At 42.5% G+C, this 12,125-nt stretch overlaps 1 protein-coding gene across 1 annotated transcript in view; it reads left to right on the top strand.

Moving 5' to 3' along the window:
- TNFRSF11A (TNF receptor superfamily member 11a) overlaps positions 1-12,125 on the top strand; it is a 295,198-nt gene that overhangs the window by 197,885 nt on the left and 85,188 nt on the right. The window lies entirely within an intron of this gene.

The raw sequence follows: 12,125 nt of genomic DNA, 5'->3' as shown, positions 1-12,125 counted from the left end.
GCTAGATGCTTCTTCACCTGCCGCCACCGACCCTGCAGATGCCACCGGGGCTTGGAGTCATCTACTTCGACCACCTGACTAGTTTTCTCCTGTTCCTCAGCAGATAAATCAATGCCCAACACTCTGCAGGTCTCTGCAACTGTTCGTTACTGGTACAGTTTGTTATCTAATTTAAAAACCAAGCGGAATGGGTGGCCCCAACTATAAGAAATTCTCTGTTGCTGTAAGTGGGCAGTGACAGGCTTAAAGAGCCTGCGCTTTTGCAAAGTGAGAGCCGAGAGATCCTGGAAATGGACCGGTGATTACCCTTGAAATGAAAATGGATGCATCTGCCTGGCCCTCTGTAGGGTCTCTTCCTTGGTGCGAAAGTCCTGTATGCAGACCAGAATGTCAGAGGGGGCCCGAGGCGGCCCACAAGGCCCCCACGCGTTGAGCCCTGTCCAGATGCAGCTCTGAATCCAGCGGGCGCCCCAAGATATGATTGAAAAGTTCCCTTGCGTAGTGAAACAGGTCTTTAGTTTCATCGTTCCATGGCACGTTGTGAATTCTTATGTTATGCCGCCAAGAGCGGTTCTCCAAATCCTCCAGATGCGTCTGGAGATCAACCTGTTGGTCATGGAGCCATATTATTTCTTGTTGCAGAGCCGCGAGCTCAGTGTCTGCGTTATCACTCTTCGTTTCAAGCTCAGCAACCCTCTCCCCTATGCTGTCCACGACCTTGCGGACATCTCTAATCTCACTTGTGAACTCCTTCTTCAGGGTATGAATATCATCTCTCAGGGACGTGAACAAGGATTCTAAAAAAGCCTTAGTGATAGGCTCCGAGCCAGTCTCGAGCTCTGATGCCGTCTGTTTCGCGGTAGATACTATGGCGTTCCGCTGCTGACTTTCCTGGACCTTGGTGAAGAGATCCTTCACTGTTTTGTCTCTGCGCCCTCTGGAAGTGGACATCGTCCACACCCAAAGTCACTGTGTTCCTCAGATCTGGCCCTCATCCAAGGTACACCCGGCCACCAAGCTCACTGTCTCTATCACCAGCCGGGACACCGGGCCTCTGTCCTGCTCGAATCCGTCCGTCGCAAGAGTGCTAGGCCTGGCCGTCCACCTAACTCTCGCTACAGCGAGGCTGCCACTACACTCCCCCTTAGTGAATTCCACTCCAACATTACAGTCCTGGGTGCAACCACAGTCTTGCCGAAGTTCCTCAGGCACCCCTCCTTCGCGAAGCGCCACAGGGACCAGGGCAGCACTACCGATCACAGGCCCCGCACTGCGGAGTTCCGATCCCACCGCTCCCCCGCTCCGCACCACAGCCGCTCCATGACGTGCCTCCAGGGTGTGCCCGCTCCACAACTAAGGTCTGTTGCCATCAGCTGTCGCACCCATGCTTCCACTCTCAGGGCTCCAAGCTGCCGTCACAGCACGGCCATCCGGGTCACACAATCCAACTCGGAGCTCACCGGGCCCACCGTCTCCACCTGCAGGGGCCACAACAACAAAATCCACACCAGGGGGACTCCCGCGCCAGCACTCCTCAGCTAACGCTCAAGAGGGGTCGTCGCACAACGTGGGCCTCCGCCTCCACTATCTGCTCCGGCAACACTGCCCCGCCGCTGATCCTTCCCGTTCACCCGGTGCCGCAATGCTACTCAGGTGCAGGCCGCCTGGTCTCAACCTTCTCCTCCAGCGATCCTCATGCAGGCCTCATGTCGGCGGGACCAGTCAGGGCTGCTCACCAGACAGCTCAACCGCCGAAGATCACCACTCCTCACTGTTGGTGGGTTCCGCCACTGTCCTCGACGGGCCCCTACGCCGACACTCACCGCATGGGAGGCCTGACCGACACCCAACTCCGATGTCGGAGACCGCAAGCGACGACAGTCTCAAGTGGCGGCTCCGCCATGGCTCAGGTCCGCACTCTGGATCCCAGCGACTTCTCAGCCGGCCACGGTCAGCTAGCTGTCACAACCAGCCCCGGGCCACCAGCTATATCCGCTCCTTCCCCAATCTGCTCCGTCAATCCCACTCCCTGTCGGGACTTCCAGCCAGGGTCCACCGTAGTGCCGGGTCTCTGCAATGAGGCCGCAGGTCAGGCGCCCCTCGATCCTGAGCGCAGGGCTGGGTCTCCACCGCCCCCTCCGCCTCCGTCAAGCGTTCCGATGTCTCCGCCGACTAAAGCGCCACGTTTGCTGCTGCCACTCGTTGCTATAGCGGCCCAGGGGCCGGTGCTATGCGGGCCGTCTGTGGGAGCTCTGGAGATTTCCGTCCGCTCATGCCGCCATCTTGGCCACGCCCCCCATTTTGGAACTTTGAAAAATCCCTCTAAAATCAGCCGAACTACGAATTCCGATTTACTCACCTGTTATCAGGAGAGACCTCAGTGCTACATATTTCAGCCCACTACTGATCCTGAAAAGTAATTCTAACCGTACTTACAGTAACTTGTATTTCCTTCCATAGGAATGCATTGTCTGGTTTTCACCAGAAAAGTTTTTGTCTATTTTCACAAACTAAAAATATTCCTTAAAAATCGCGTGTAGAACTTAAACACATTCTTTCAACTGTTTACAGGAGATGCACCAGTGCTGGATCCAGGATCCACCACTGAGTAAGAAAAAGTAATGATAACATTACTTACCTGCTAAGTGAATTACCTCCCATAGGATAACATTGGCGAGTCTATGTGAAAAAATTTCTAAGTGTCAACTTTTAAAATAAAATAATATTCCTTAAAAATCACTACTGTAACAAAAACACTTTTATTCAACCGTTTACAGGAGATGTCCAAGGACAGAATCCAGGATCCAGTCCTGTGGTTAGAAAAGTAATCCATAAAGTAACTAATTGCATTTAACTAGAAAAACACATTGAGGTCAATGTTGCATTGTGTTTGAAATTGTGTTGCCCATTGCAACAACTGTAACTACTGTACTTAAAAGTCTATTGCCTATTTGCAAAGTATTTAAACTAAAGTAATTCATTCTGAGAAAGTATATTTTGTAATATATTGTATAATGTAATTACAATCTAATTTAAAAAATAAAATATCTAACAATAAATAGTTTAAAAAATGTAGTAAACCAGTATAAAACAAAATATATAACAATTAATACATTTAAAAATTGTCATTTACAAAAACTTCGAAAATCACGGAAAAAACGAAAGGTTTCAGGCCTGATATAGTTAGGAATTGGCCTTTAAAAAACCTTTGAAATTCACTGAAAAAACCATAGGTTTCAGGCCTGATATAGTTAGGAATTAGCATTTAAAAAACCTTTGAAATTCACTGAAAAAATCATAGGTTTCAGGCCTGATATAGTTAGGAATTAGCATTTAAAAAAACCTTAGAAATTCACTGAAAAACCGTAGGTTTTAGGGTTGTTATAGTTAGCTGGACATTTCACTCATACAAAACCATTGAATTTCCTCCAATATAGTTAGTTGTACTAACTATATCTCGCGTGCCCGCAATTCACTGCTGATGATGTCACATATTATATCATTCATGACATGGTCAGTGACATCACTGATGACACCTCAAATGATATCTTTGGAGTCATAGACTGATGGCCCTAGTTTCTTTGCTTTTTTTAGCTGCCATGTCTCTGGATTCCCTCTCATACCAGTGGCTTTGCACCTGTCCTCAGGATCAGGCAACTTCATAGGGGAATAGGGCAAATTTGGAGCCAGATCTGCCTTACTATTCATTTACAGGACAATTAGACACATTAACCTCCCGCAGATAGTATTTTTAAACAACTAACATCACAGGTTTTGAAAGTCGACCTTCCTCACAAATGGAGCCATGGCTCTCCATATCTCATTCATAATGTTTGTGTGTGTATCTATGGCAGACTGACTTTATAATGTGTGTTGTATACAGACATTAATTTAGTAAAATAATATTTCTTTTATTGTACCAAAACAGGATATGGTTCACAGTTTGCAAAATCTTTGTATAATGTGTGTGAGTATAAACAGATAAATAATCAATACAAATTGTTTATATGGTCAGTTATTGTAACTCTGATTTCAAAGCATGTTACCAGCAAACATTTTTAGAGGTGTCATTACTCTCGCAATGATGTCTCTGCATAGTAGAGTGTGTAGAGGGTGTAGAGGGACTAGCTTTGTGGCTGAGACCTCTCTCTGTAATGATTAATGTGCGTAGTAGGGTGTGTAGAGGGACTGGCCCATCCTTTCAGACCTGTCTCTCAGATGACAGGTGTGCGTAGCAGGTTGTGTGGAGGGACTGGCCTCTACCGAGACCTCTCTTAGTAATGATAGGTGTCCATAGCAGGGTATGGGGAAGGAATGGGCTCCGCTTTCAGACCCCTCTCTCAGATGAATGGTGTGCATAGTAGGGTGTGGGGAGGGACTGGCCTCTCTGATGAGACCTCACTCTATAATGATAAGTGTGCATGGTAAGGTGTGTGGAGGGACTAGGCTCTCCTTTCAGACGTCTATCTCAGATGATGTGTGTGGATAATAGATTGTTTGTATGAGTCTTAACTCTACTCACAACTTTTCTCAAACCAATGAGCATAGATAATGAGTCTTATAAACACCATCTCCAGTAAGTCTCCTTCATACACTAACAAGTTTACATAGCAGTGTATTCACACATCACCTAATGGTTTCTACTTTTCATGAACCTGTGAGTCTGTAACATTTAAAAAAAAAGAAGAAAATTAACCATCTGTTCATCTCAGTACTTACCTATTACACACTTTCTCTCAAAATATGTCACAACAGAAACACTATTGTCTTGAATAAAATGGCAATTCTTATAAATGCAGACAAATTAGAGGCATTAATTAAAACAGATATTAACGGTTTTTTAAAACACAATACATCATATAATCATGTGAAAATATATAAATATTAGGCATACTATTTAGAGGAGCGTTGGTGTGTTCACCACAACAGACTGGAGGGAGGAGGCGAAGAGCGGAAACGCAGTTCGTAAATATGCAAGTAAAAATGTATCGAGGAATGCCATCAAGGTGTTCCTCTTTTGAAACAGAAGTTTAGCTTTCAGCGAGCATAAGCATGATGGTAAAAGAAAAGGGTTGTTTAGCACATTGGCACGAACTATGCAGGGCAACGTTAGAAACAATGTATCAAGGTATGCTAACTGAGGGGTTCCTCTTTTGAAATGGAATCGTAGCTTAACGTGCTCATAAACATGACATTGAAGGACGATTTTTTAACATATTAGCTCAAGCCGTTCATGGTGTTCGTGTTCTAAACAACTAACAAGGGAAACTGGCAGTGAGGCAAACCTTTGTATAAAGGGAATGGCAGTTTACAAGTGCAGAGAGAGGCATGACAGAATAATTAATTATTTTGAACAAGTTATCTTGCCAGTGCCATCCATGCACATAGTATGAGTTCATACTTAAGAGATACAGGAGATTTCCTCAGAATTTTAACTGTAATAACATGGAGCCAACAATATCTTCTAGTATCAATAGACGTGGTGTCTTTATACACGTCCTTAAGGCATGAAGTGGGTCTGGAAGCATGAAATTACTCCCTAAAGCAGCAAAGCATTACAGCAGTCAAACATCCGCGAACGTCACAATGGGGTGGTGGGAGAGAACAATAGCGTGGAGTGCAGACAATCAAGATGACCTAGAGCGAATCATTTTATCGGTCCGCTATATTGATGATCTGTTTCCTATATGTAATGGCATAGCACAGAACAGGAGGTTCATGAGTACTATTTAAAATTAAACAGCAACCAAGTGGCTTTGTCATTTACGTGTACCACAAGCTAGAAAGAAATTGATTTTCTAGATACTAAAATCTTCATATAAAATTAACAAACACTCCACACTATTTAGGAAAAAGACTGCAAACAACAGCATCCTTCATGAGACGAGTTTTCACCCAAAGCCATTGATGGTAAGTATCCCATACAGGTAATTTATGCACATGAAGAAGAATTGTTCAAAAATAGAGGATGCTGAGGAGAAAATTCAGGAAACAATGATCAGAATCAGGATGAGAGGAAATAACGATACTACACTCAAAAAATGCAAAGGAAGAATTGACAAAAAAATGAGAGAGAGGAAACACTAATTCCAAAACCAATAAATAATGCTAACAAAGAACAGGGGGCACCTAGATTTGTCACCACATACAGTAAAGAAAGTGCAAGAATTATTAACAACATCAAAAAATACTGGCATCTAATCTCAGGAGTCCCAGACATAGGGATAATCCTGGGGTCTAAACCGGCAGTTCCATACAGAAAAAACAAATCCCTGAGAGACTTACTTGTCAAAAACCTCTTTCAAGACGGTCAACGAACCAATTGGCTAACTGACCAGCAGAAGGGCTTCAAAAAATGCAACTCGGAAACAACGGAAATTTAATTATCATTGATCAGAACATCTCTTGTATGTCTGGGTTTGTCATCTACATAATAGAGGGCAATTGAGGAATGAAGTATATTGACAGTACATCCTGCATGTTGAACAAACACATTCTTGATCATATTCATGCAGTGAAGAATGAGGGGTTTGACATATGCCACAGCAAAGCTCATAGCCAAATGCCAAAAAGGAGATTGGAGAGCAATTAACTATTATGGAATCCAAGTGATACCTCAAGTAGAGCGGGGAGGAGCCAGAGTGAAAAAGCTGCAGCAATTGGAGTCATGCTTCATCATAAGACTCAGAACTAAGAACGCCAGAGGCATCAATAATGATGTGGAACTTTATGTACACCTTGAATAAACTTTAGTAATGTAAAAATGATGAATTGAACTGAACTGCAATGACATACTCTGAAAGTGCTTTTCTTTTACATCGGTACTGTACCAGACACAAGACACGAATAAGACAGATCTTTGGCTGATACTAATAAGGGGCACTAAAGCACTGAGAAAATGTTTGCAATAATTAAATGTATGAAGCCAGTAATGCATTAACATGGAGCACACAGGTCCGATACCAGTAAATACAATCATTATAATGAAGGTTAATAGAAGCAACTGGTAAAAGTAGAGCGTGTAAGAGATACAAACAAATGGAGGCTGTAACGTTTAAGATACTATGTAAATGCCTGAGAAAATGCGCATGGTCTTCTGTGTAAATATTATGTACAAAGTTTAGTGAAAACTGTGAAAACACTACATTTCCCACAATGTCCCCTTTAAGGCTAAAGTGGGTATAAAAATTGTAACTAAAGAAGGATTCACTAACCGTGAGAAAAGCCGTGGGAGGGCTGAAACGCTTGGTTGGACTGTTGTATTAAGATTAAAACGAGTATAAGCCAGCTCTGGAGTGCAGCGTCTTTTGTAATCCAAAATTGGATTTGGGCCAGGATCCGGCCCCTATGCAGAGCACCCAGTGCGGAGCGCACCGAATCGGAAAGGATCACATTGGAGGGAATGATGATATATATATAATATATATATATATATATATATATATATATATATATCATTCCCTATATATATATATACCATCGTAGAGTTTAGCCCTCGAAGGAAGAAGCCACAAGATCGGTAGAATTTGCATCCATTTCATTTAGGAATCAACTGCAACAGGAGACGCAGAGAAAACAGTCACCTTCCGTTCTTTTCAGCCAAACCGGTTTCGGGAATCCTTTCCCTTTCTCAATGGCATCTGCTTAAATGATGATGCAGCATACACGTAATTTAAAGCGCCTGCCTCCATGGGCGTGGTCACATGAAATGGCCTTCTGGATCTTGTAGTGCATGAACTAATTGTCTCGAGTGAGTTCATCATTGAAGCAGTAAATAACTGTGTGATTAAAACCCCTGTGGGCTGGTGAAAATGTTGCGCTGGGTATCCTATTGCCTGTGGTCAGCTGCTCCTGGACACCAATCTCCCGTATATTGATGTCGTGACTGTTTTCTCTGCGTCTCCTGTTGCAGTTGATTCCTAAATGAAATGGATGCAAATTTTACCGATCTTGTGGCTTCTTCCTTCGAGGGCTAAACTCTACGATGGTATGTTTGCGGCTGTAGCCCAGCCGCGGAAGAAAGCCTGCCGCTTGCTGCGGACCCGTGATGGCGCCCAATGGCGACATCAATATTCAGGAGATTGGTGTCCAGGAGCAGCTGACCACAGACAATAGGACACCCAGCGCAACATTTTCACCAGCCCACAGGGGTTTTAATCACACAGTTATTTACTGCTTCAATGATGAACTCACTCGAGACAATTGGTTTATGCACTACAAGATCCAGAAGGCCATTTCATGTGACCACGCCCATGGAGGCAGGCGCTTTAAATTACGTGCATGCTGCATCATCATTGCCAGCAGATGCCATTGAGAAAGGGATAGGATTCCCAAAGCCGGTTTGACTGGAAAGAACAGATGGTTACTGTTTTCTCTGCGTCTCCTGTTGTAGTTAATTCCTAAATGAAATGGATGCAAATTTTACCGATCTTGTGGCTTCTTCCTTCGAGGGCTAAACTCTACGATGGTGTGTGTATATATATATATATATATATATATATATATATATTCCAACACCACGTCTCAGCAGCGAAAAGCAGCTCCCGCCCGCTGCAAGAAATCACTCGGACACAGACCAAAGTTAGTGCTTCTTTATTCTGTTAATGCAGATTTATGCAGCATGACGTTTCGGCTCCGTGGAGCCTTGCTCACATGACAACGTTCTACATAACAATGCTCAATTTTAAAGTGACCGTGCCAGTCTACGTGTTACACCACGTGGTAATAGCATTCAATAGATGTAGAAGAAAGATTGACCTGGTCAAATACATTTACGAAAGTGATATATAAATTTCTTGTACAAGTGGGGGAGATTTAGTCCCATTTTTTAACTGTACTTCATCATCTGTTCATGTCGATTACAGGCATAATCACAGTAAAATACAATGGTTAAAAAATTACCTTTCACACAATTGATAAGAACCGGCTACAATGTACTGGTTAAAATCATGGCGATGATATCACTTCACTGTATCACCAATTCAAGTTCAAGTTCAAAAGACCTTTATTCGAATTTCATAAAATTCATAAAAGTACCGAATACAGCAAAAACACACATATACATGTAATACAAACAATTATATAAATAACATTCCATAATAACATAATAATTCATGCAGTGATTGAACAGTAAATTTCATTTCCTTATAAAATTTTTACAGTAGTATCATTGTGACTGGTTTCTGATTTCAGGAACTTTCCATTGTCTTGCGTGCACGTATGGCTAATCTTAAAAAAGTGCTAGTGCGAAAGGTCAGTTCATCAATATCCAGGTTAAGCAGCAACATATAAGATTCTTGGAGTGTGAGAGGTCTGTGTTTTCTAAAATATGGAGTTAGAAGCCATTTAATAAATCTCACATAAAATTTACAGAAAAATAGAAAGTGCAGGTCATCTTGAGTGCTTATACCATCACAAGGGCATGGAGTAAGGTCTGTACTATGTCGGTACCCCATAGGAAAAGACAGCAAAAATTTCACAGTTCCTGCCCTTAAACGAAACAATAGAGATCGCTCCCAGTTTGACATAGGGAGGGAAAGGTAGGGTGGCAGAATTTGCATACAAAGACCATTTCCTATGTATTTCTTGACCCTTGATTTCTGAGATTCTCTTCCTATGCGCTCATTGCGATAAAGTGCATAAAGTGCTTTTTGTACCTCGAATTTATCCTTTGGTTCAGTTGTCTTTGGGTCAGTGAACAAAGTGCCTCTGCCAATTTCGTTAAGTGATTTAAGAACTTCTTTAAACCAAGGAATCTGCATACCATATTCACAATTTAGGCAGTCCTTAATGATATTTTGTGTAAGGACAGCAGCATTATTCCTCCAGATTCTAATCCAGAAGAGAGCTGGTCTTGCTTTGATAAAATCACTTATATAGGGGAGGTTAAGTTCATTATGACAAATAAAATCAGATGAGGAAATCGGTGCACCCAGCACTTTTCTACAGAAACGATTTTCCTCTCTTTGGATACAGATGCTACTATCCGACCCCCAAACTTCAGCTCCATACGTAGCGACAGGTGAACACTGTAATTTAAAAATCTTTACAATAGCCTTTGTGGCACCAATTTTCTTTGGGCGGGGGAGACTCAGAACAGAATTGTTGGCTTTCGAGAACTTGCTCGTGGCGTGGGCCAAATGCCCACTCCACGAGCTGTTCGCAGCGAAAACCAACCCCAAATAAGGAAACTTATGAACAGATTCTAGTTTATCCGTACCAATTCGAATTGTACTGAGTTTCCTTTTGCCCGGCCCACAGGACATAATAAAAGACTTTTTAAAATTTACTTTCAGGTCCAGTCCCTCCATAAAATTTACAAAACTATGTACAAGCAGACGTAGAGCATTAGGTGTGCGTGCCATAAGGACAGCATCGTCTGCATATAAAAGCACAGGTAGGGGATTGCCTAAAATTGTTGGGACATCAGGGGTGGCTTTTTTTAAACAGTTAGACAGGCCATTGATATAAATGATAAACAACAGGGGTGCTAAAACGCACCCCTGTCTCACCCCCCTCCCTATCTCAATAGCTCCCGAGACCTCTCCGCCCATCCCGATACGTACCCGTGCTTTCAGGTCAGTATGGAGATAGGCTAAAAATCTAACGAGAGTGACATCAAGGCCATTGGACAGGAGGATTGACCAAAGCTTAGATCTGTTCACAAGATCAAATGCGGATGAGAGATCCATAAAAGCTAGGTAGGCAGGGGATGAGCGGGCAATGCAATATTTATCGATTATCAATTTCAGATTTAAACATTGCTCCACTGTTCCTACCCCACTCCTGAACCCCATCTGACAGGGATCTAGAAAGTCAGTATCAGCCGCCCAATCCAATACCCTATTATAAATTATACGTCCTAGTATTTTTAAAGTATTATCCAGAAGGGAAATGGGACGATAATTTGCTGGATCTGATCTGTCTCCCTTTTTGTAAATAGGAACGATGATACTAGTAGCCCAGGTGGCAGGCATGGCTACTTTTGGGAGGCTATTAAAGATGTTAAGGAGTATTGGTGACCATAGCTCGACATTGTATTTAATAATATCGATAGGAAGACCGTCTGGTCCGGGTGCCTTGTTGCCTAAGCTCTCTTTTATGGCTTTCCTAACTTCTTGATCCAAAATCTGTAAACCCCCCGATTGACCTGTATTAGGGAGAGATTGCTCATCAGAGGGGGCAGCATAAATTTTAGAAAAATGGGTCTCCCAGGCTGCACTTGTTATATTGCAGCTAATTTGTGTAAGCTCTTTGCCCATTTCCCTCGTTCTCCTGACAGCCGACCAAAAAGGGCCGCTGCCACCCAGGTTGGCGCTAATAACCAGCTTTTCCCAATGTTCGGAGAGCAAGTTTGCCTTCCTTTCCGATATTTTATCTTTGTAGTTTTTCCTGGTGGCTCGAACTGCATCTTTGCACCTAGGTTTAGCAGAGAGTACCTTTCTTAATTCTCTGTTGGCCAGGGAGCAAGATGAGTTAAACCACCGTGGCTCTTTGCATTCATTAGGAAGTGGGACTGACAGGAGGGTTTTAATATTTGAGCATAAAGCTTCAAAGTCTGCAATCAATTTATCGTTATTTGTACTTGGGGACGAACAAGATTTCAACAAATCGGGATATGTCTCCTGAACAGTATCTATAATGGCCCCACAATCAATTCCCCTCCATTTTAAGCGAAGGCCATCAATTGAGGGTGTAATGTCCCTTGCCCCATTAAGATTCATAAAAATTGGACTGGGTACAAAATTAAAAGTAACTAACAATGGATTGTGATCGCTGAAAGACGTTTGCACCACAGAAGTTTTAGTTATACAGTCTGTTAGCGGTGGTGATGTAAATATGTAATCGATAATGGAACCGCTATCCCTGCCATTAAACGTGGGGGCATAAGGGAAATTCATATCATACCCTACACTCACCAATCACCAATTGATCAATATATGATCTGTACATATATGCATATATACACATATATATATATATATATATATATATATATATATATATATATATATATATATATATATACATTTACACGCACACATATATATTCACATATATATTTAAGTTTATATGTGTGAGTTAATATATTTATTCATGTATGTGTATATATCTATATTTATAGA

The sequence above is a fragment of the Lissotriton vulgaris genome, chromosome 4_1 (assembly GCF_964263255.1).
Source record: "Lissotriton vulgaris chromosome 4_1, aLisVul1.2, whole genome shotgun sequence".
Lineage (NCBI taxonomy): Eukaryota > Metazoa > Chordata > Amphibia > Caudata > Salamandridae > Lissotriton > Lissotriton vulgaris.
The sequence above is the reverse complement of the archived record's forward strand: the minus strand, read 5'-3'. Positions and strand labels throughout refer to the sequence as shown.